Below are 21,682 nucleotides of genomic sequence, written 5' to 3' on the forward strand. Positions count from 1 at the left end.
TTGACCTTCGCACTGTTAGACTTTGGTAACACTGAGCAAGGCACATAGCCTCTCCACTCAAGCTTCCTTCTGGAAAAGGAGTATAATCACACTGATTTCAGGTACTGACTATTATAAGATGAGACAGGAAGGCTCCATGCTAATTCCAGTTACGGCATCCCCAGTGATCTGTATGGAGCCTGACATGGAGGCGCTAAACTTCGAGCCTCCTGGTCTCTCTTGCCCTCGTAGGACACAACTGGTCTATTATTCCCAAATGATGGGGTCAGACCTGAGGTCAGGCCAGCAGCAGAGTCATGCTCATCATCTTCCAGAACTGCGAGTCAATAAATCTCTTTATAAAGTGTTCCATCCCATCGTATCTTGTTTTAGGAACACAAAGCAACCTAAGATAAGATCATCTGTTAAATTTTTTTTCAGATGGAACTAGAGCTGGTCATTTGCAAATAGGGCACACGTATACACACACATACATGTATACATATGCAATATATATGCCCTATATGTGCATATATGTGTATATATCCCCTATATGTATGCCCTATGAGTATCTATATGCCCTATATATTTATAAATATGAAATATGTGTGTGCATATATATGTCCTATTTATATGTATACATCACATATAGATGTATATATGCATATATGCCCTACATGCACACATGCCCTATATAAGTGTACATATATGTGCCCTGTGTATGTGCATACATGCACTATATGTGCATATATATGCCATAGGTATGTAAATATATGATCTGTATATGTATATGTGCCATATATGTATATATGCCTATATATGTCTATATATTTGCACATATATGTGCTATGTATGTAAATATATGCCTGGTATATGTATATATGATATACATAAAGATATATGTATATATATCTTTAGATATACACAACTTTAGATATATACAACTTTGGGTAAAATGGTTAGATAGATTGAAAGCTTTTTAAAATGTCCTTCATGGTTATAAAGTCAGTAGCAAGTAGACCCCACAAAGTAATCTTCACCTTCTAGAAAATGTGATTTTATGTGGTGATATCCCAGCACTTGGGGAGTCAGAGGTAGACAGATCTCTGTTAGTTCAAGACTACCCTGGGTTACATGAAATTGATCCAGTCTAAAAGAGAAACAGAGCTCACACAAAGTGACCTCAGCACTTGGGATCCCATGCCTTTAATCGCATCACTAAGGTGGTGGAGACAGGAATGATACAGCTGGGCAGAGAGAGGGATGTAAGGAGGGAGGAGACGGGCTCATGGCAGTCTGGGGATTCCTAGAGATGCATGTAGTGTAGGCGATCAGTCTGAGGACTCCTAGAGACAGGATCGCCCTTTGGTCTGAGGATTCAGTAGAGTTAAGAAGTAGTAACTGGCTCTTTTTCTTCTCCAATCTTGATTCTGGGTTTTTATAATTAACAGCAATTAGAATTCACACTAAATTTTACATGTATGTCTGAACCTGTGTTACTAGGGATGATAGTGACCTAGACAGTCACCAACCCACTCTGCTCTCTCATCTGCCTTCAAGATGTCTGTATGGAAGGTGAATTTGTGCTTCAGTGCAGAGGGGAAGCCGGGCTGCCTTTATACCGGGAAGCCCTCTCTGGATGCAGGCCTCTCTCTCTTTCGACCCCTGCATCCTGAAATATGGAAAACAACCACTGCAATCTCTGTGTCTCCCTGCGTGCAGGACAAGTACCGAAGCTCCTTGGTCATGTGACTGAGCAGTAGCAACAGCCCAGACCCTGGAGCAGGGACCACCTGCCCACGCTCAGCCAGCAGCGGGTTTCAGGAATGGTCCATCATGTTTGGAAAAGAGGAAAAAAGGTTGCTGTAGGGGGACTTGATCTCCATCAACAGACTTCACTTCCTTTGTTCCAAATCCCAGAAGTCCTACAAGAGAAGGCTTTCTGCAAACTTTTTGGAGCTGGGAAGTTTTGAGGTATCTGCTGGCTCACTCCCAGAGTGCGAAATGACATCTCGCTGTTTGAATCCCCAACAGTTCAAAGTCTGCTGCAGTAGCTAACCAGCAGCAGCCACTCTCCACGTGGGGTTTCGTTAAAGGAGCCAGCTCCTGCCTTTATGTCCCCTCCCCTTGCCCAGAGGCTTTGAACTAGCCTGTTTTAGATTAGCTTCTGTACTTTTGCATGAGACAACTGTTTTCCCTCAGAACACAGTGTGCAGGGTTAGGCAGATTATCCAGAATTCAGGCTGGAAACTGTGGTCCTCTATAGAGAGTCCCTGGAATCTTATTTCCTTTCTACTTCACTTTCTTTAAAACAAACCCTTTGAAGTCGATAGGTAGGTTCCTTAAAGCTCAGCTTGACTAATACCATTAAGGGACGCTTGCTAACAATGTCGTTCCTATTTCAGATTAAATTATTGCAGTAATGTGTCCCGGGTCCTGTGATCTGTAATAAGGCTGTCTTCCCGGTAGACTATGAAAAAAATGGTTCAATGGTTCATCAAAGGAAAGCTCATCTCTACGTTCTCTTCATCTTGGACATTTTCAAGTGTCCCAATGTTGAGTCTGAAGCGGTAATTTCTAGACAGATCGCACCATTAAGATGAGACGCCCAAACCTATCCCAGTATGGATTTTTTCCTATGCATGTGTGGGTGCCCAGGTTTGTATGGATGGGAGTGCCTGTGACATGTGTGTGCATTCCCCGTGTCCTCCCCTGGAATGCTGCCCACATCTCCCGAGTGAGGGGCTCCTGTTGGCCTGAGCTCAACAATTGGGCTGTTCTGCCTAGCCATTGATCCTCTGAGATTCTCCTGCCTCTGCCTCCCCAGTTTGGGGATTACCTGCCTGGCTTTTCGTGTGAGTGTTGGGACCCAGCTCAGGTCTTCACTTTAGCCACAGAATCTTCCCTCCAGCCCACATCTTTTCAAGCTACTGTTGGCATATCCCCCCCCCAAGGTGTTGCAGCGTTAAAAGAGAAGGTTATGATGTCCCTTTAAAGATGAGGTCTCTGGGGCCTAAGGAGCTACAGGAACAATGCTAACAGGATAGGTTCACGGAGATCACAGGTGTCCACTCACTAAGAAGTGACTGGCAGAGCTGGGACTCAGGAGTGAATACTCTTAGTCCCAGGGGCCCTTGCTTATCCACTTTGCCCATCTTTGCCTCTTTTTGTACCGTAGATTGTTCTCCAGATTGCCCAAGTTGCCATTCCCTGGCCACATCCTATGCTAACCCGGTTTCTATGGTCTCAAGGCTCACATCTGTAATGGCAATCCTATATTCAGGTCAGCACTAAACAGATAGGGCTGGCCATGGTAACTTAGCAGATGGACCATTTTGCTGAAGGAACAGGTGATTTTAGGAGACAGACTTGCATGGGGTGGTAGTATTTCTATTTTGATGGATGGAAGAGCTGGGTCTTACACCGATATGGCCATGCAATGTGGTTCCCTCCCAAAGATGATGACTCAATTCCAGTGTGGTGGCACAAGCCTCAAATCCTGACATTTGAGAGGCAGAGGCAGGTCGATCTTGAGTTCAAGGTCATCTAGGGTATACAGTATCTCAAAAACATAGACGGTGACTTTTCATGGCAAAAAGACCACCCCTTGTCTGTGTCCCCTTCCAGGCTTCCTTATAGAACACTTCATGGTACTTGCTAATTGATGAAATAAAGGAGTAATGATTAAAACTGGAGAATTGGGAACAAACGAAAGATTTCCAGCCCCAAGACTACCTCTACGGTTTCTCGGAGTGAGCCTCTAGGCTCAGGCAGATGGAGTGTGTGCTCTCTCTGTGTTGTGAGGGTTCCCAGAATGAAGGCAGACCCAATGACAAGACCTCAGCTTTAAGAAGCAGCACTTTGTGTTTACATGGCCACTTGCATCAGCTACGACCTCCCAGGTCACCTGATCTGAAGGCTTGAAGTCTTGGTTTGGTGTATAGGATGCGGCTTTTCTCCTTACTTGTGGATTGACTTAGACTCTTCCATTTCTTTTTGAGACAGTCCCTTACCATGAAACCCAGACTAGCTTGAAACTCACTTTTTGACCCAGGGTGACTCGGAACTCAAATCCTCCCTTCTCAGCCTCCCAAGAGCGGGAATTATACACCTGTACCTCCGTGTCAGCTCTTCAACTGGATTGAAAGAATACAAACTGACTGAGGCCCTAAGACCCGGATCTTGCACCTGCCCATATTAGTTAATTCCCTGTCCCTGTGAGTGGTAAACAACAAAGCAAAACCCCACATCCGGAAGCAAGTATGGAGGGAACAGCTTATCTGGGTTATAGTTCCAAAGGGAGAACCCATCTTGACAGGGAAGGCAACAGGCAGAGGATGTATAGTAGCAGGAGTGGGCAGGGGTGGGCAGGGGTGGGCAGGGGTGGGCAGGGGTGGGCAGGGGTGGGAAGAGGTGGGCGGGGTGGGCAGGGGTTGGCAGGGGTGGGCAGGGGTGGGCAGGGGTGGGCAGGGGTGAGCAGGTCATATTTCACTCGCACACCGCAAGCAGAAAGGGAATAGTGGTGGTTGGCAAAGCCCGTCTCTAGTGACATGCTTTCTCCAGCAAAGCTCCACATCCTATGGAGTCCATAACCTTGCCACCTTTGTCAAGTGACCCACACATCTGATCAGCAACCAGAACGGAGTCCACACACTCTCTGCATGCCCTCTGTGTGTTCCAGTGGGACTTTGGGACTTCTCTTACTTCTGTGACAATCCGCTGACCAGCATCAGCTCCAGAGAGAGACTACTTCCTTAGGGTCAGGTTTCAGAGCACTCAGCCCATGAAGGCCAGGAGCCTCATCTCCTCAGATGGGAAGCAGAAAAGGGCGACAGGACAGTATTCTGTAGGATTTCTCCTTTTCCTTTTAATTCAGTCCCAGAGCCTGTGTAGCTGCAACTTCTTTCCAGCCTGGTCCTGCAGCCAATTAGCCACAAATAAACACATGGATGCTATGTTAATTATAAGACTGTTGGCCGATGGCTAGGGCTTCTTGTTGGCTAACTCCCTTGATGGGAGATGTCATTCTGTAAATATCTTTCTCTTATTGGTTAATGAATAAAGCCCTGTTGGCCAATAGGAAAGCAAGATAGGTGGGACTAGGAGACAAGGAGGATTCGGGGAGAGAAAGGAGGACAGTCAAGATGTAGGGACTTGAGAAGAAGTTTGGGACCCTCTCTCCAGTAAGATAAGACCGTGTGGAAATTCTTAGATTGATAGATATGGGTTAATATCTAAGACAGAGCTAGCCAATAAGAAATGCTAGTAATAGGCCAACAGCTTTATACTTAATACAGCATATCTGTGATTTATTTGTGGCTGACATGGCTGAAGGATCAGGCTGTCAGGAAAACTGCTCGTAACGAAATGACACCTACACCATGGGGCATGAGAACTTTCACTTAAAACCTAACAAAAGCTTAAAAAGGGGTTTTAGAAACAAAACAAAAGAATCAAGCAAGGCTTCTTGGTAGCAGCATTTTTCTTGGTTGGACTCTGTTTTGCGAGAGACAAGCAGAGATTTGTGTGGCTCCTTTAAGGGAGATTTCCTGACTCAGCACAGCAGCAAAAAACCGTAAAGCTTTTCAAGAGCTATGCTATTAAAATATACATAGGCCTGGGAGAGAAAAAGAAACAGGATAAATTGGTTTAAAAAAAATAATAAAAAGAAAGAGAGTAGCTGGGTGTGGTGTCACACACCTTTAATTCCAGCACTTGGGAGGCAGAGGCAAACAGATCTCTGTGGTTTCAAAGTGAACCAGGTATAAAGAGTGAATTCCAGGTGAATTCCAGGACAGGCAAAAGTTACACAGATATATATATATCCCTTATCAACCCTAACCCATGAGCTGTTGCTGCCCACATTCAGGGTGCCACAAGCAATCAGCCTTCTCTGAAAACCCTCTTGGGGGACTAATCCTGAGCTATCAGCTCAACCAGCTGATCATCAAGATTGCCGCTCCCCCCCCCCCCAGAAAGCTCCCAGAACCACTTAGGTTAAATGGTTTATCAGTACTGCAGAGCAGGTAAATTACATGAGAATCAAAAGCATTCAGAATCAAAAGGGCGACCCTGTAATCTCAGCTACCTAAAAAGCTAAGGTGTGGGGTTGAGATACTACATAAGCTCAAACTGAAAGCCTGAGCTTTGGAATGTGTTCGGGGCCAGCACCGGTAACTTAGAGAGAACATCTCAAATCTGTAAGAAGGTTCAAAAAGAACAGGCAAGTGGCAGTAGACGTGGTGACTGAGTGCTTGTCTGGTGTGTGTGAGGTTAGTCCTTTAAAGAGGAAAATACGTAGTATGAATAAGCACGATATAAATTAAACAGTCGGCATGTGGGTTAAGTATCCTTTATCTAAAGTTCCCGGGACCAGAAATATTTAGACTTGTATTTCCCCCACTGGGGAATGTTTGCAGGCACTTAAGCATCTGAGCACGCTGTTCCAATCGAGCCAGTGCTTCCCACCAGCACGTCAGCACACTGGAAATCTCTTACTTTGGAGCATTTCTGAGTTAAGGATTTTGGGTGAGGGATACACCACTTGACTATAAGGCACCAAACTGACAGTTTTGCATTTACATGCGGTACTCTACTTACCCTGGCTGATGGAAAGGTGCTGTGAAGAGAGCCTGGCCTTCACCCATTCAGTTAGACTGCTGAAATGGCACCACTTGCCCTCAGAATCTCACGACGAGGGGCGGGAAAGGTTTAAGCTGTGCGTGAGAGCTTGGGAGGAACCTGTCTCCAGATCACCTTGCAGGAGAGACTGGAGTCAGTGAGGGCAGGGACACACCTTGACCAGAGAGTCTTAGATATACATACTTCTACTCTAACATAAACATCATGTCAGTATCTCAAAGATGGACTGGGGGTCTCTTTCAAATGTAACCACACTGAAAAACTTTTGTTCTGCTGGGTTTTTACTAAAACTTTTCTTTTTAATTGGCACATTGTGGATGAGTAGCTGAGCTTGTTAGCTTCCAGGAGCCAGGCTTTGACCCTAAAATCTCTAGGAACAATCTGTCGAGCCAGCCAAGAGGCTCTGCTTCATTCCCTTTTTATTGGAAAAGAAGCTGAACACAGAAATGACAAATAACTTAGTCAGGTTTCAGATTAAAGAAGCACACAGAACCCATACCTTTATCCCCACATCAAGTTCCAAATAATCACAGTAGACACAAGGTAGAAAAAAGGTAGTTAATCCACAAAGACTAGCAGAGACAGCAACAGCAATGAAAGAGAGGACAGGGACAGAACAGAATAGGTAGTAACTGATTAGAGCATGTGGTAGTGAGTCCTTGGCTAGCATGTGACAGTAGCATTTGACAGGACCAGGGAGTACCTGGACCTGTGCCTCAGAAGTCACAGATTGGGGGTTAGAGGGCAATTCCTGAAAAAAAAAAAAGTATGATAGATGGTGTCCACATTTGTGAGGGAGCCAGGCATAACTGTATATATCATCTAGAAAACAGGCTGAACTAACAGTAGAAACGGATGCTGAAGTCTTCAACCCCTTCCCGTTCAGCCTCCAGAACACCAGACACTAGGCCTTTACCCTGGGGGGAGGCAAGGATCCTCCTTGATTGATATGAGCAGCCCTGGAGCAAAGATCTTGATTCTGATACTGTGGACGGTGGTATATCCTTCACAAAACCATCCAGCAGCTGACAGCTGACTAGTTGGCCCATGTGCAGAACATACCCATCCCATAATGCCTCACATTTCCTCCTTTTAATTTGCTCAGCACTGTAGTGAGGGAGAACTATTAAGTAGCTCTCATTTTAATGTTTGTGGAAAATCGGTGTCCTTTAGTATTTGAAAAGAAAAAATTAGAAGGCAGAAGCTATAAGCAGCAGCATTAGTAACTGGAAAGAAACTTGAAACTTTAAAAAATCATCTGTATTCCATTAACAGTGTGATACAGTATCTTTAAAATAAAAACAGGCATTTGAGACAAATTGATTCTTATAAATTATCACTTCCATTGAAAGGATAGAATATGAAACTGATAAATTCTATTTGAGCCAGAAAGAGAACAACAAAATCAAGAGATAAAAATTAAGAATGAAAACGTGAGAAGATTAGACTATTAAAACAGGAATATCCAAATGGGAAAGAAAGCAGGAAACAATAGAGAAGAAGTAATTAAGGGAAAGAACCAAGAAAATGTCCACAGACCAATGACATGGAGTCTCCAGATAGAAACAGCCCCACAAATGCCCACAGTATATGAGACTATCCCAAGATCATGGCATATCATTGTGATATTTCCGAACCATTAAATAAAGATGTTTAAAAACTCCCAGACAGAACAAACCTCTGTCCCATAAAATCCCTGGTGCAGAAAGAATGAATTCACACTTCTGTGTACCATCAGGAGTCTGGAAACACAGTGGTGCACAGTCTTCAAATCCTAACAGAAAGTGCTATTCTTAGGGAACTGTGTGGCAGCAATAAAGTCACATTCAGATAAGCAAAGTTTCAGAAAAATGAATTTTCCCCAAGGAAACCACTGTAGATACCCTAATAAAAGAATAAACAAGAAATCAAGGAAGCAGAATTTTGAATGTGAAGGAGGTATTCAACACAAATATATATATATATATATATATATATATGTATATATATATACGTATATATATGTACACACACACACACACACACACACACACACACACACATATATATATATATATATATATATATATAGAGAGAGAGAGAGAGAGAGAGAGAGAGAGAATTATCAGGGTCACAGTAGCACAGCACAGGAAAAGCCCAGGGGGACAGCTGGATAAGAGGCTGGGAACTGGTGATGTAAATATTTGTGGATATAGTTTGAAATCAACTGACGATAAAGTTAAAGAATCGGAAGTCTATAAATGCATCCAAAGACAGTCTACTAGTCACTCCAAACCCCTGTGGAAGAAGGTCGTGATCACAGGATGCATTTCGTCTGTTTGACTGTCACAATGACATTGAAAGTCACTGACTATCTCTCTGTCGAAAAGAAATGACAGAACTAAGTTGAGGAGACAGAAATGTGTCGTGTCTGTCACATGGGGAAGTTGGGGTGAAGAGTGGTGTTGAGGGAAAGTTCAGTGCTAGAAGGAACGACCCACACGGGTTGCAGGGAACCACTCCGGGGCATTGGAAATGTGTGTGCGAGTTTGGGTTTCATGTGGTGGTGGTGCATTCATTGTGTAACTCCAATATAATTAGAGTAAATTCCCTATAATTGTATTTTTGCCAAGCTATATTTTTGCCACAAGGGATAAAATTATAATTTCTCACCTCTGGTTTTTTATTTCTGTTCATTAGAGTGTACAATTTGCCCCCTTTCTGAGCACTGCAGATACTAAATACACAAGTAGATAAGGTTCGGAACATTTACAAAAATAGAACTCAGGTCCAAAACCGGTAGCACCAGCCACACAATTTAAGCCATCTTGAAGAGTAAACTGTCAAGGAAACCGGCCTGGTTTGAAGACAATAAGACTATGCTCCACAGCAACCCACTCAGGAATCCCACAAAACCCCTTAACATCCAGCTCTCAAGACCCAGAACTTGATTAGTAAATGGCAGCTGCCTCTCTAACTTAGGACCAATCAGAGAAAGCCAAAAGTACTCTTTTAGTCAATCACATAGGATGGATGGATGCCCTGCCTACAGGTGCCCCGCCCATCTTCCGTCAACAGCCACCAATCAGAGCAAATTCTGCGCATCTGTGTCATAGCCTAGATTTTCCTCTGCTCTCGGGCCTCAGACTTGACTCTCCTGCAACGTGACACTCCGACTAGGAATCCTTTACTATGGTCTCCTAGTCCCTCACGGACCAACACTGTTCCACAGCAACGCATGCTAAACCAAGAAACCAAACTCCAGCGAGCCGAATGGTTTTCTCCAGGGCTGGGGGTGCAGAGTGGTGGAGTGAAGTGTTTGACTGGCATCCTGAGACCCAGGTTCCCGCACAATCGCGCATAGAGCAGCTGTTTACATCTATCTGTCCACACACCACCCTCTATTTCCATGTGCACAGTGCACACGGAGATCAATGAGATAATTCGAGTATTCTGCTTAGCTGAATTTAATCATTTTAGTTCCCTAAAACTCAGATAATCAAAATTAGCCAGGTTTACATAACTTAATTAAAGGCGCATTCATACTTTAAAGAAAATGAGCATGATTCTCAAAAGCAAGTCCTCACAAAGTGAGACCGAGTTACCCTTTGGTGCAATGTTATCTTGCATTGTCTCTCAAATTGCCCATTTTGAAGTTTCTTAACTATCTTGGTATATAGCTGAGATATCCCCCCCCCCCCCCCGCGCGCCCTTCAAATCACTCTGCTGTTTACTAGCTAGCACACACGTAAATGTTAAAAAGGATTTCATTTACACACATTTTCCTCTCGGTGCTTCAGAACGGAATTGCTGATGTCCTAAAAGGAGTACAAATGTGATTATGGAAATTATTCTATTGACAATAAAACTAGTTTTTATAATGTAGATCTGAGAAAGCCAAAGAAATTGCAGTTGGGGAAAGAGATGCATCTGATAAAAAGCCAGTCGTGCACGTGGTGGGCTGGCTGTGAGTGAGATTTCACATAATGCAATCAGTAGGAACTTGACTGGTCTGTGGCGTTGTCAACGGCTTGTGGGATGTCTGAATAATAGCTGGAAATTTGTGGTGGACATGAGGCTATTAAGTATGTCCCCTGCTGCATTCAGCGTGGTCCTAAAAGCTATTATTAAATAACTAATTTTATAGCAACTGTTAAAATTATTTGGCCAAAGTATAAATTAAAGTTTATGATGGGGACAAACGCATGCCTTAAAAGCGTATAGTACTAATTTAGGTTCCTTTCCTGTTTTTAAAGGACCCACTCAGAGGAAAGAACAGTGATTAGCAAAATAAGGGCAGCCAAGATGCCGTCTCTGAAGGGAGCCATATTCAGTGTGACTGGCTCAGTAAACACAGAATGCTATGGTTGTCGGGAAACGGAGATGGCACATGTGACATCTAAGGACTTATAACAAATGCAGACGACCATGGGTCTGTCTCCTCAGGCTTGCATAGGGGAAGGGAGGGGGGAGGTGACCAATGCCAGAGAGACTGATTAACCAAGCTGCTCCTGTTTGAACCTGCATTCCTCCTCCCCCAGAGCCCCCCCCCCCCACCTAAGTGTCTGTTTATACACAAAGCGGCTTTCGCTTAAGGGTGGGACAAGCTTTCCTGGGGCCAGAATGAAGACTGCTCACATCTGAGCTACCTAAAGTGTCACCTGTATCCCAGTGGCTGTTAAAACTTGGGACATGCTCTACCCCCTGAATTTGACTATACATTTAGGGATGAATTGATGCTAAGGATAAAAAAACATAACCTTAAACTTACTTAATGACAAGGTACCATCTGAAAACGTGTTGTTCCGCAGCTTTGACTGTGAAAATGCTGTGATGCATCCAAAAACACGGCTATGATGTCCCTGGTGTGTATAATCATATGGGACTGTTCAAGGAAACATGATTACACACACACACACACACACACACACACACACACACACACACGAAAGATGATTAAGACTGTTCCTATTCCTCAGGTCCAGATCCATCTGTGGTCCTAACACCCTGAATCTGCCCCTGTCTCACACCACACTTGCATCTGAAGAACAAGCCCCCTTGGGACTTACTACTTATTAAAAAACACATTGAACGGAATAGCGGAGACACCTTCAGGAAGATGCTCACTGTCACTCCAGTCTAGCTCTCTCTCACAGCCCTGTGTCCGGCCGATCAGCCTGGGCATCTCCACCTTGATACTGAAGGCCTCACAGGGAAGAACACTGCCAAACTGCCTCCTTGAAGTGAACCTTGGACCCCGAGCCATCACATCTGTGGCAAACGTTTTACTTCACATTTTGCATCAATAATTGAGTTGTAAAACGATGCCTCTTCTCATTTAATTGTTTTAGATACAACTCAACTACGGTGTGCCGCGACTTCTCATGTCCCTCCTCCCTCTGCTTCTAAACAGCTTCTACCAGCAAACACAACGAGACTCTGGCTGGACTGGAGGCCACACTGTCTGACAGCAATTCTCTGAAGTGACACATTTCAATTAGGAGACCTTTGAGGTGAGAAAGAAAACGAAATAGAGTGGAATCCAGGTGTTGCCCGAAAGCAAAATAGTGAGGAAGGGCAGGTTCAGAGACATCTTAGGATTATGGGGGAAAGCAGAAAAAATTGACTCTGTCTCAACTCATCATAGAGGTTCACAACACGTGCGTGTGAGTATCCCAGCTCATTAAGACTGGGATGTCTGCTATGATATACCTTTCTAGAGGCTGCATGCTAACTGTGGGGTGGTGATTTATACTGGTGTTTACATTGGGGAGGAGGGGTGTGATTGTCTTAGTGTTTCTGTTGCTGTGAAGAGACACCATGACCACTGCACCTCTTACAAAGGAAAACATTTCATTGGGTGGCTTACATTTCAGAGACCCGGTCCACTATCATCACGGTGGGAATCGTAGTGGCATGCAGGCAGAGATGGTGCTGGGGATGAAGCTGAGATTCCTACATCTTGACCTGCAGACAACAGGAAGTAGCCTGAGATGCTGGGCAGTATCTTGAGCATAGATCAGACTTCACAGCCACAGTGAGGCACTTCCTCCAACAAGACCACACCTATTGCAAGAAGGCCACACCTCCTAATAGTGCCACTTCCTATGGGAGTCAGTTACTTTCAAACCACCACAGTGGTATGAGCAAACAGAAAGTGTCTGACTCTGGGGTTGGCTACATCAAACGATACCACCAGGACTCCGTACCCCTCTGGCCTACTTCCCCTGGGCGCCCCACCCTCGAACAGAGATTCCACTCTGCAGGGCAGGACAACAGCAGATCCCCACAATACGGCCCAGGCCCCGAATAGGAGGGACAAGGGTGGTTTGCATGGAGAATGCTCCCTGTAGGGTTGCATAGTTGAGCACTTGTCCCCAGATGGTAGGGCTCTTTAGCGAGACCATGTAACCTGCAGGAGTTGGAACTGTGCTGGAGGAAGTCTGTCCCTGGGGCTGGGATCTGGGAGCATACAGCCTTCCTCCATTTCCACCCCGTGGCTGGAGACGGGGTCCCTCAGCATCCTGCTCCAGCCACCTGCTGCCTTTCCCCTCTGCCATTACGTACTCTTCCCTTTGCAGCCATTTGTGAGAGTTCTTTCTTCCATAAGTGTCTTTTGGCTGTGGTGGTTTTAATCACCAAAATAAACCTGCCACATAGGCTCCCGCTCATAATTCTATCCAGGTGGGGTAAACTGAGGCGGTATCCCACAGAGATGGCAGGTCCTAGTCACCGGAGTTGGCAAATACTCCTTTTAAGAAAAGGGCATCTTTATGAAGTTTAACTCATGAGATTAGCTTGGATGGATTATACCAGTCAGCCCCAATACACCCACACAAGTGTCCTTTAATAGGGGTAAAGGGAGACTATTTACACAAGTCAGAGGGGGCAACTGTGAAATGGATATTCCAGAGAGAAGCTGTGAAATAGTCCTGTAAGCAAAGAGGCCAAAGCTCTCTGCTCAAATAAAAGAGAAAAGTTTTATATGCTGGGCTAGAGAGATGGCTTAGTTGCTAGCAACACCTGCCAGTCTTCCAGAGGACTGGAGTTTGGTTCATAAACACCTATTACTCCAGTTTCAGGGGGATATGACGCCCTCTTCTGGCCTCTATGGGCACAACACACACACACACACACACACACACAGTTAAGAATGTGCACACTAAGTTGCATAATATGTATGCTAAGAATGTGTCAGCCCCAAAAGTATAGAAAAAGAAATGTCATAACCGTATCTCTCCTAGATAAAGGGAGACCGGTGTAGTAGTCATCTCCCACATATTATTATAAATGTTAACGCACTGTGTTATTAGGAGTTGACAACATTGCATAGTTATTTCTTAATCTCCTTTCCAATCACGTCTAAAAACACCACTGTTTGTCTCAGTGACGACTGGGCCAGAGTGCCCGGAGCTAAGCCTTTCTCCCCTCTTCTGTGGGAGACCGAGTTCAAGCTTGTCTCTGCTTCTTCTGAGATCGTTCACACTGGCAAAGCTACTTGTATTTCCCAAGGTTCTGTGTCTTTGCATGCCGTATGATTGTGCTGCCTCCTCTGTTTTGAGGGCTATCAACAAACACATGGTAAAACAGCAAAAAGAAATGCCCGGCAGACGCAGCACTGAACCACGGCAGACGAATCACTGCTCCGTGGTTCAATAGGCACAGTTCTTCTCATTATTTCTTCTTTTTGGCGTGTCCAATGATGCACTCCTACCTCCTCCGGAGGTCTACTTGTGGCTTCCATTAGACTCACCACATGGGCTCTCAGAGAAGCTGGATGTCAAGGGTATTGACATGGTCTCTCCCTTGCAGGGAGCATTGTGGCGTTAAAATGTCAGTCCTTCACAGCCTATCTACTTATATCGTTCCAAACTGATTTGGAACCTAAGGAGATTTTGCCTTGACAGGACCGCTCTCCCAGCCCGAGATGGCTCATCCCTATTTGTTGTGAAACTGTCAGATTTGGTTTTGAAGGTGCACATAATTGGATCCACCAGTTCCCCTTAGCTTGTTCGGTTTTTGTTCTCAAAACCTCCAGTGGATGAGTCAGACGCCCTTTCTCTTCAGAGACATTTCTCTAAGTGTTGAGGAAACCTGGTATTGTTTATTTAAAATGGAAGTGTGGCTCTTGTGTAGAGGGAGTTAGCTTGGAGTTCCTGCAAGCCAGCATCTTGTTCCTGTCATCCAGCTGCCTTTGGAGCACTGAGCCATGCCACAGCAGCTCTGGGATCCTGGAGGAGGTTTGGGATTCACGGCTGGTAGTGCAGGCATTGGGGTTTGCGTACACCCACCCCTGCAGGAGACATTAGAACTCAGACACAGGCCCCTCATAGGGTTTGATTGCCACCCCTTGGTATTTAGTAAATCTCCGCTTCTGCCTAGAGCATTTGTCATTCCAAACATTATGCACCACATCTAAAATACCTTTTTAACTAGGCTTTGGGGACTTGGGGAGATACAGTGCTAAAATACAGAGAGGCGAATTCTATAGTCATAACTTAAATGTTTGCTAGAATTTAAACAGAACAGGCTTACTATTTAATGAGGAATTTTATCCACCTTATAATTGCTTACAGCTGTAATTCATACATCTCTACTATCACAATACCTCACATACATATTCCTCTTTAGTGCCCTGTGTTCTGGAAACACAGATGCGTTAGGACTCTAAATCGTAAGTGCCACTGGATTATGAATATTTTTCCTTTCTGTTTTTCTATGAAAATTTCTTTAAAATGCTATACTTAAGAAATTGCGTACTTGTGTTATAAACATTTTGATAAATATCTTTAAAGGAAAAATTTAAGCAAGCAGTAATTGTGAATATACAACCTAGTGTTGTTTTTAGTAGATTAAACCTGGATTTGAAGGTCCTTCAAATGCTTCGGGATTATATTGTGGGAGTAGGAGCACTCAGAATCTAATCACTAGTGTTTAGAAGTGCCGCCCTGACTCATGCATAGGAAGGGGTAGGATATTCACAATTATTTGGTCTCCAGAAGTGGTATAAAATATGCCTCTAGTAATAAATTAAAAATATAAAAACTGTGGCGTTAAAAAATGGTGACATAGAAATCACAGTAGATGGCTGTGTGAAATCCTGCACTCACTGCACGAGTACACACGGCACATACAAGACTCAAGTCCATTTCTCATGAATGAATGATGTGCCAGCCTTGTGAATGGGGTCTTCTTAAGTCTATTGTCATCTTAGCTGGCTAGGGGCACACTGGTACCTCAGAAAGGGAGGATGTGTCCTTGGAATCCAAGCCCATGATGACAGGGACAGGGTCAACCAGTTGCAGGGCACTGATGAGGATGGATCTGTGCTACGGCAAGTTCTCAGCTCATAGGGACTGTATTTGTGACGGCTCCACGGTCCCATGTTCACGCCCTCCACCCTCCCACCCACCCCTACCGTGATATGAAAGGCATCATTGTTATGACTGTGCCGGTCTCTTTCCAAGTTCAAATGTTACAGATTTTATGTCACCTTAGTAGTGAAGATTCTTTGATGCTTCCTATATTTTGTCCCATTGTATCTCAAAACACCCATGAGAGGTACTTTCATAAAACACTATGCATAAATAAAGCATAGTGTATGCTTGTCATTCTTCAGTTAGGTCTCCATTCATGAAATCCAATCAATGATCTATGTAAACAAATCCAGGCCTCTCCACTCATACAAAGTCAGCCAGTCCCCATGGCAGAAATGGAGTGCAGTTAATCTTTCTTGTTTCATCAGCGAGGTCTCTAAAGCCAGCAAACCCCTCAGGAAGGGTTCTAAGTAATTCATTCCCTGTGATCTTTTTAATCAAATCTAAAAGTCCCAGGATTGAAGAGCATGGCACGGAATTTTAACCCAGGCCTGCGATTCAGTACAGTGTTCATGCAGACTTCGCACCCCTACTCAGAATCTATGCCTTGCCACTCCATCAGAACTACAATCCGGGGCCCTCATACACCCTCAGAAGTAGAATGAAGAAAAGTCCCCAAGTGTGGCCAGGGTGCCAAAGAGACGCTTTTATTCCTTAAATATTAAGGGATTCAGCTTGGCTTTTGAGTATACCACATCCATCGAGGACACCCTCAGGCAGAGCTTTCTTTGGTGATTTTACTTATGTTCATTGTTACTGAAGTAGGCAGAATTGTAGGATCGGCACCCATATATCTTTGTTTCTTGCTGGGAAAGGAACAGGAACTTGTATGGGTTCTTCCAGCTGGGGTATGGTGTCACCTTAGAGACAGGTATGCCTTCAAGGTCTGTGCGGGCATAGAAACAGGGAGCCCCATGCATCTGCCACCTGCTAGTTTTTTTTTTTTTTTTTTTTCTCATCTGACACCTACAGTTCTTTCCTTCCCCACTTCCCTTCTGCGGATTCTGGCTAGATAACTTTTATTGTGGTGGACACAGATAGGTGTCTACCCCATTTCCTGGACTGGTTTCTCTCAATTATGTGGCTTTTTCAACAGGGGAATAACCTTTATTTTTGTTAAGATTTTGGAATCAAAAGATAAATCATACAGTTCCCTTTGCTACCGAATATTAGTACTTTTGGGAATGGAGATGGTCCATTTGCTTCTTTCTTTTTAATTCCCAGGATTGCATTTTTTACTTAAGATGAACTTTCTAACTGAAGACACATGGGTACTTACAAATAATGGCGTCAAGACTCGGATTTGTCAAGCGTCACCAAACAACAGCAGCAACAATCAGAGGAGGCAAAATGCAGTGGGGGAGAGAATTAATAAGAAAATCAGAAGCTGGCAACTGAGGTAGGCATTAAAGAATGGGCAGGGGTGTATACGTTACATTGTACAGGCATGACAGATAGGAATGGCAAGCTTTCAGATGACGCCCCCCACCCCTGGGTGCTGTGGAAGCTCACCCAGGAGGAAGAGATGGGGAGTGATGCTCTAGCGAAAGTAGAGGAGGGGAGAATTGTGCAGGAGATGAAATGGGCCATGGGACTTGGAACAAAAACACCTGTGCCCTGTGTCCTGGCTACTCCTTGTGGGTGGACTAGGATCCCAGAGGAGCTATGGGGTAGGTGGCTACTTGAATTTCTCAATAGTGACATGGATATGGCAGTGTAGTAGACATGACATTTTAATCAATATTTCCATACTCTGTCCCCTGACTAACTTCCTACTCAGTGTGATAACCTGCCTTCCTTTCAAGAGTCCGGGTCTTCCTTTGTGACAATCCTTTCCAAGACTGTGCATGGTTAAAACCAACCCCAGTTAGCCTTAAGACAGAAAGCCACTGGGTGCAAAGAGGCACAGGAAGGGGCTGTCTGGGACAGGACGATGGCGTAAGTGCACACCTCTATAATAGCAGTAAGAACAGTGGAGAAATCAGTGAAATCACTCCTTCCCTCTACGTCCGTCTAGTTGATAGAGCCTGCAGACTGTGATATGGAGAGTAAGGTGTGTGTCTTTCCTACGGGACCCAGCCCCGCTCATCCCCCCAACTTTGAACACCAGGGAGTTTAAAGCCCCTGGAGGAGGTAGCCTGGCTTTGACATTGCTCTATAACTTGGTCACTATTTGACTAGGCTCTGTTCTTATTCACAAGGCAGTTGATTAGACAGACCCCCGTGTGTTAAAAACAAGAACAAAAACAAAAATCAGTACCATTGTTTGGGTGTCACCTCAGTCAACGGCTGTACCACGGTTGTCATGAACAAAAGTGTGGCTGGGAATTTAAAAAGCAAAATTGGGGAACACAATTTCTTATGCAGCTTTGAAAAGTTTTCTTTTACTCTGAGGCTTATGGGAGAGGTCATGTGCAAGATGAGGCAGTCTCTCACCTCTGACCAGTCTGCAGATCCTATACTAGCAGAATGTGTATGACAAGTAATTCTTTTTCTTATTTGTTAAAACTTTTGTTGATATACAATGTTCGCAGGACTGGATCACACAGGAACACGTTATAAGTATCCAATATTCCTGGGCAGAGATCATTAGCACAAGGTGACTGGCTTACTAGTTTAAGCCACAAAAGAAATTCTCTGGACAACACTTTCTGAGAACTAAACTAATCAGAGGAGATTTCAGTGGCTTCTCATTAAAAAAAGGAATAAAGACCTTACAGAGTCGCCCAGGAAAGTCTAGGAAAACAAAACAACTTCTCAGCCAAAGCTAAACCCCAGTGCGGGTGATAATCTTATGTCTTAGAGTTATCACATTACATTACCTAAATTTAAAGTTTTCAGAAAACATGCACGACCCAGAAATAAACAGGATGCCTAGCAGCTATGAGCAGAAATAAAACAAACAAGAGGCTGCCTCCAGAGGAGTCCTAGTTGAGATAAAGTCTCTAAATTAGTAAGAACTATGTTCACAGAAGTAAGGGACACTGTCTATAAATAATTAAGAAAGAGAAGGACAACTACATCTTAATAACTAGAAAATATCAACGAAGGAAACAAAAATGCATACATCCACATAGACGGACACACAGACACACAGACCCACAGAGAGACTTTGTGAGATCTGTACATGGGAAGTACAGAAAAACATAGCAAAGACACTCAAGAGAGGAGCTCAGCAATGAGTATCTGAACTATCAGAATAGAAGCAATCAGCAAGCTTATAATTATGTCCACTGAGATTACACAGCCCACGGAAGAGAGGGGAGGAAAAATAAACAGAGCTGCAGAGACTGGGGTGACGGGGAGGAAGGGGCCGGTGTGTGCGCGCTGGAGTTCTAAGACGAGAAGAGAGGGGAAGGGAACAGAGAGTCGTGATCAGATCTACGGGAGTGAGAATGCGGTGATAGCAAATTCCTGCTCCGCAAGAAACGAGAAAATGAACCTCGATGGCTGCAATGGAAGGACACTGCCAGATGGTTACATGCAAAGCTAGAGTGTGACTAAAATATCCAGCTAAGTGGGCATGTACAAGTGACAATTGTTACTCTGTCTTCCCTTAGGTGACTCCTCCAAAGGGGATGCACACAAGAACACTCACAGACTTAGCTTGTTGGGTGACAAGATATAAAATGGTTTATGTGACAGTTCTAGCACAAGTGTAGAACATGGAATGGAATACACTGGAACAGGTGACGCGTTCTGCTGGGATTGAGTTAATACTAAGCAACTAGGTTGTTTTAAGTTAGAGTTCCAATGTTCTGAGCAAATACAAAGAAAAAACTAAAACATACAGAAAAGCATGCAACTAATGTAATGTAAGGACAAAAGCTTAAGATAACAGTTACAAAAAATGGCAGGACTTTATTGATTATATTGAGTGACTAAAGATTAATTACTGTTGAGTAAAAACTAGGGACTGCAAAAGAGATAAAAAAAACCATGATCTAAACTACTCAAAACACACATAAGATACATTTTATGTAAAATTAACTTGTTATTCTTACTGAGATAAGGTTACTTTAAAGCTCCAAACTTCCAGTCATCCTGTTTAGGTAGCCTAAGTGCTGGGATTACAAGCATCCACCATCATGCCTGGTTCAGAATTTTAGATTCAACGTTATGAGCAGGAAGAATTAATATGAAAGATTTGCCAGGGAAAAAAAGCAAAGATAAGAAAATCACCGTCTCTCCATCTACACCAATAACAAAGAAAGTATATTTTAAAAACTGTCACATGAGGCTGGAGAGGTGGATCATGGGTAGTGTGCTTGCTTCGCAAGTGTGAGGACTCAAGTCTGGATCCCCCGCGCCAAACGCTGCTGGACACAGAAGACTTTCCATAATCATAGTGTGCATGGAGCAGGGATGGTTTCCCTGGAGCAATCTTCCTTCTAGACCAGCCCAATGGCAACTTCAAAATTTACATTCCCCATACAGATGCATGCATGTGTGTGCATTTGCATATACATGTGCCCATACATACTCTAAGCATGCATACATGAAAATACAAACTACACCCATATCAAAAATTATATATTAAAATTGTTAAAGAAAGTAATTTGTTTCACATCAGGAATATATAGGAAATGTAAATATGTACCGAAAACAAAGAACCAAATAACATGAATCAACTGACATAATTTTAGAGACAAGTATATTAAATAAATAAATCTGTGCCTAATTTTTAATAACAGATAGACTAATTAGACCAAAGGTTAATAAGGACATGGACACTTGAGGAATATTGCATGCTATTCTAAACATAACAGACATTTGAATAAGGTCATATTTTCTAGAATATTCTCTAAACAATATTCTCTAGAATAGGTCATACATTAGAGCACAAAACAATCCTTGACAAATGCAACACTATTGAAATAATACTTATTATGTTTTCCAATTACTATGGAATTACATGCAAAACCAGTAACAGAAGGAAATCACAAACCTGTGAAAATTACGCCATCCTAAATGACCAATGGATCAAAGAAGGAATCATATGGGAAATTAGAAAATATTTTTAGTTGAAAGAGAATTAAATCACGGCATTCAAAACTTATGGCAGGCAGCAGAAACTGTGCTTCGAGGGAAATGCAGCTATAAACATACATAATTAAAACAAAATAAGGTCTTAAATCAGTAAGCTAAATGTCTACCGTAGGAACCAGGAGGGAAAGAGAAACTAAATTCAAAGCATGTAGATGGAAGGCTACAGTAAACAACAGAGCAGAAGCAAATGAAACTGAGAAGTAAGGGAAAGGCGGGGGCCTCCCCTGGACAAGACTGCTGTCCATAGAAATCGCTCCGGACTTAGGGTCAGAGATCTTGAACCCACTATTGCTCTTTCAAGATTAAACAGCAAGATGCCTGGACTAAGATGTGAATGTAACCGGATACTTGGCATAGGGTGTGGTCACTGCCTGTCCTGCCTAAGCAATAGAATACTTAACTCAGGATGTAGTTACTTGATGTTTGGGGCCATTGAGAAGGTAATTAGCTTGCTTGTTCTTTGTATCTTGGTAAAGAAGTCTTTCACCTTCTCCTCCTCCTCTTTTGATGGGGGTATAAAAAGGCTGTGTACAATTAACATGGGATTTTCAGTATTCACTGGATGACCCCCACAACCCTATTCTGTGTCTCTGTCCTTTCTTCTTCTTCTTCTTCTTTTTTTTTTTTTTTTCCTTTCTTAATCCAAGTGTTGGGAT

This window comes from Phodopus roborovskii, unplaced genomic scaffold (assembly GCF_943737965.1).
Source record: "Phodopus roborovskii unplaced genomic scaffold, PHOROB, whole genome shotgun sequence".
Taxonomy (NCBI): Eukaryota; Metazoa; Chordata; class Mammalia; order Rodentia; family Cricetidae; genus Phodopus; species Phodopus roborovskii.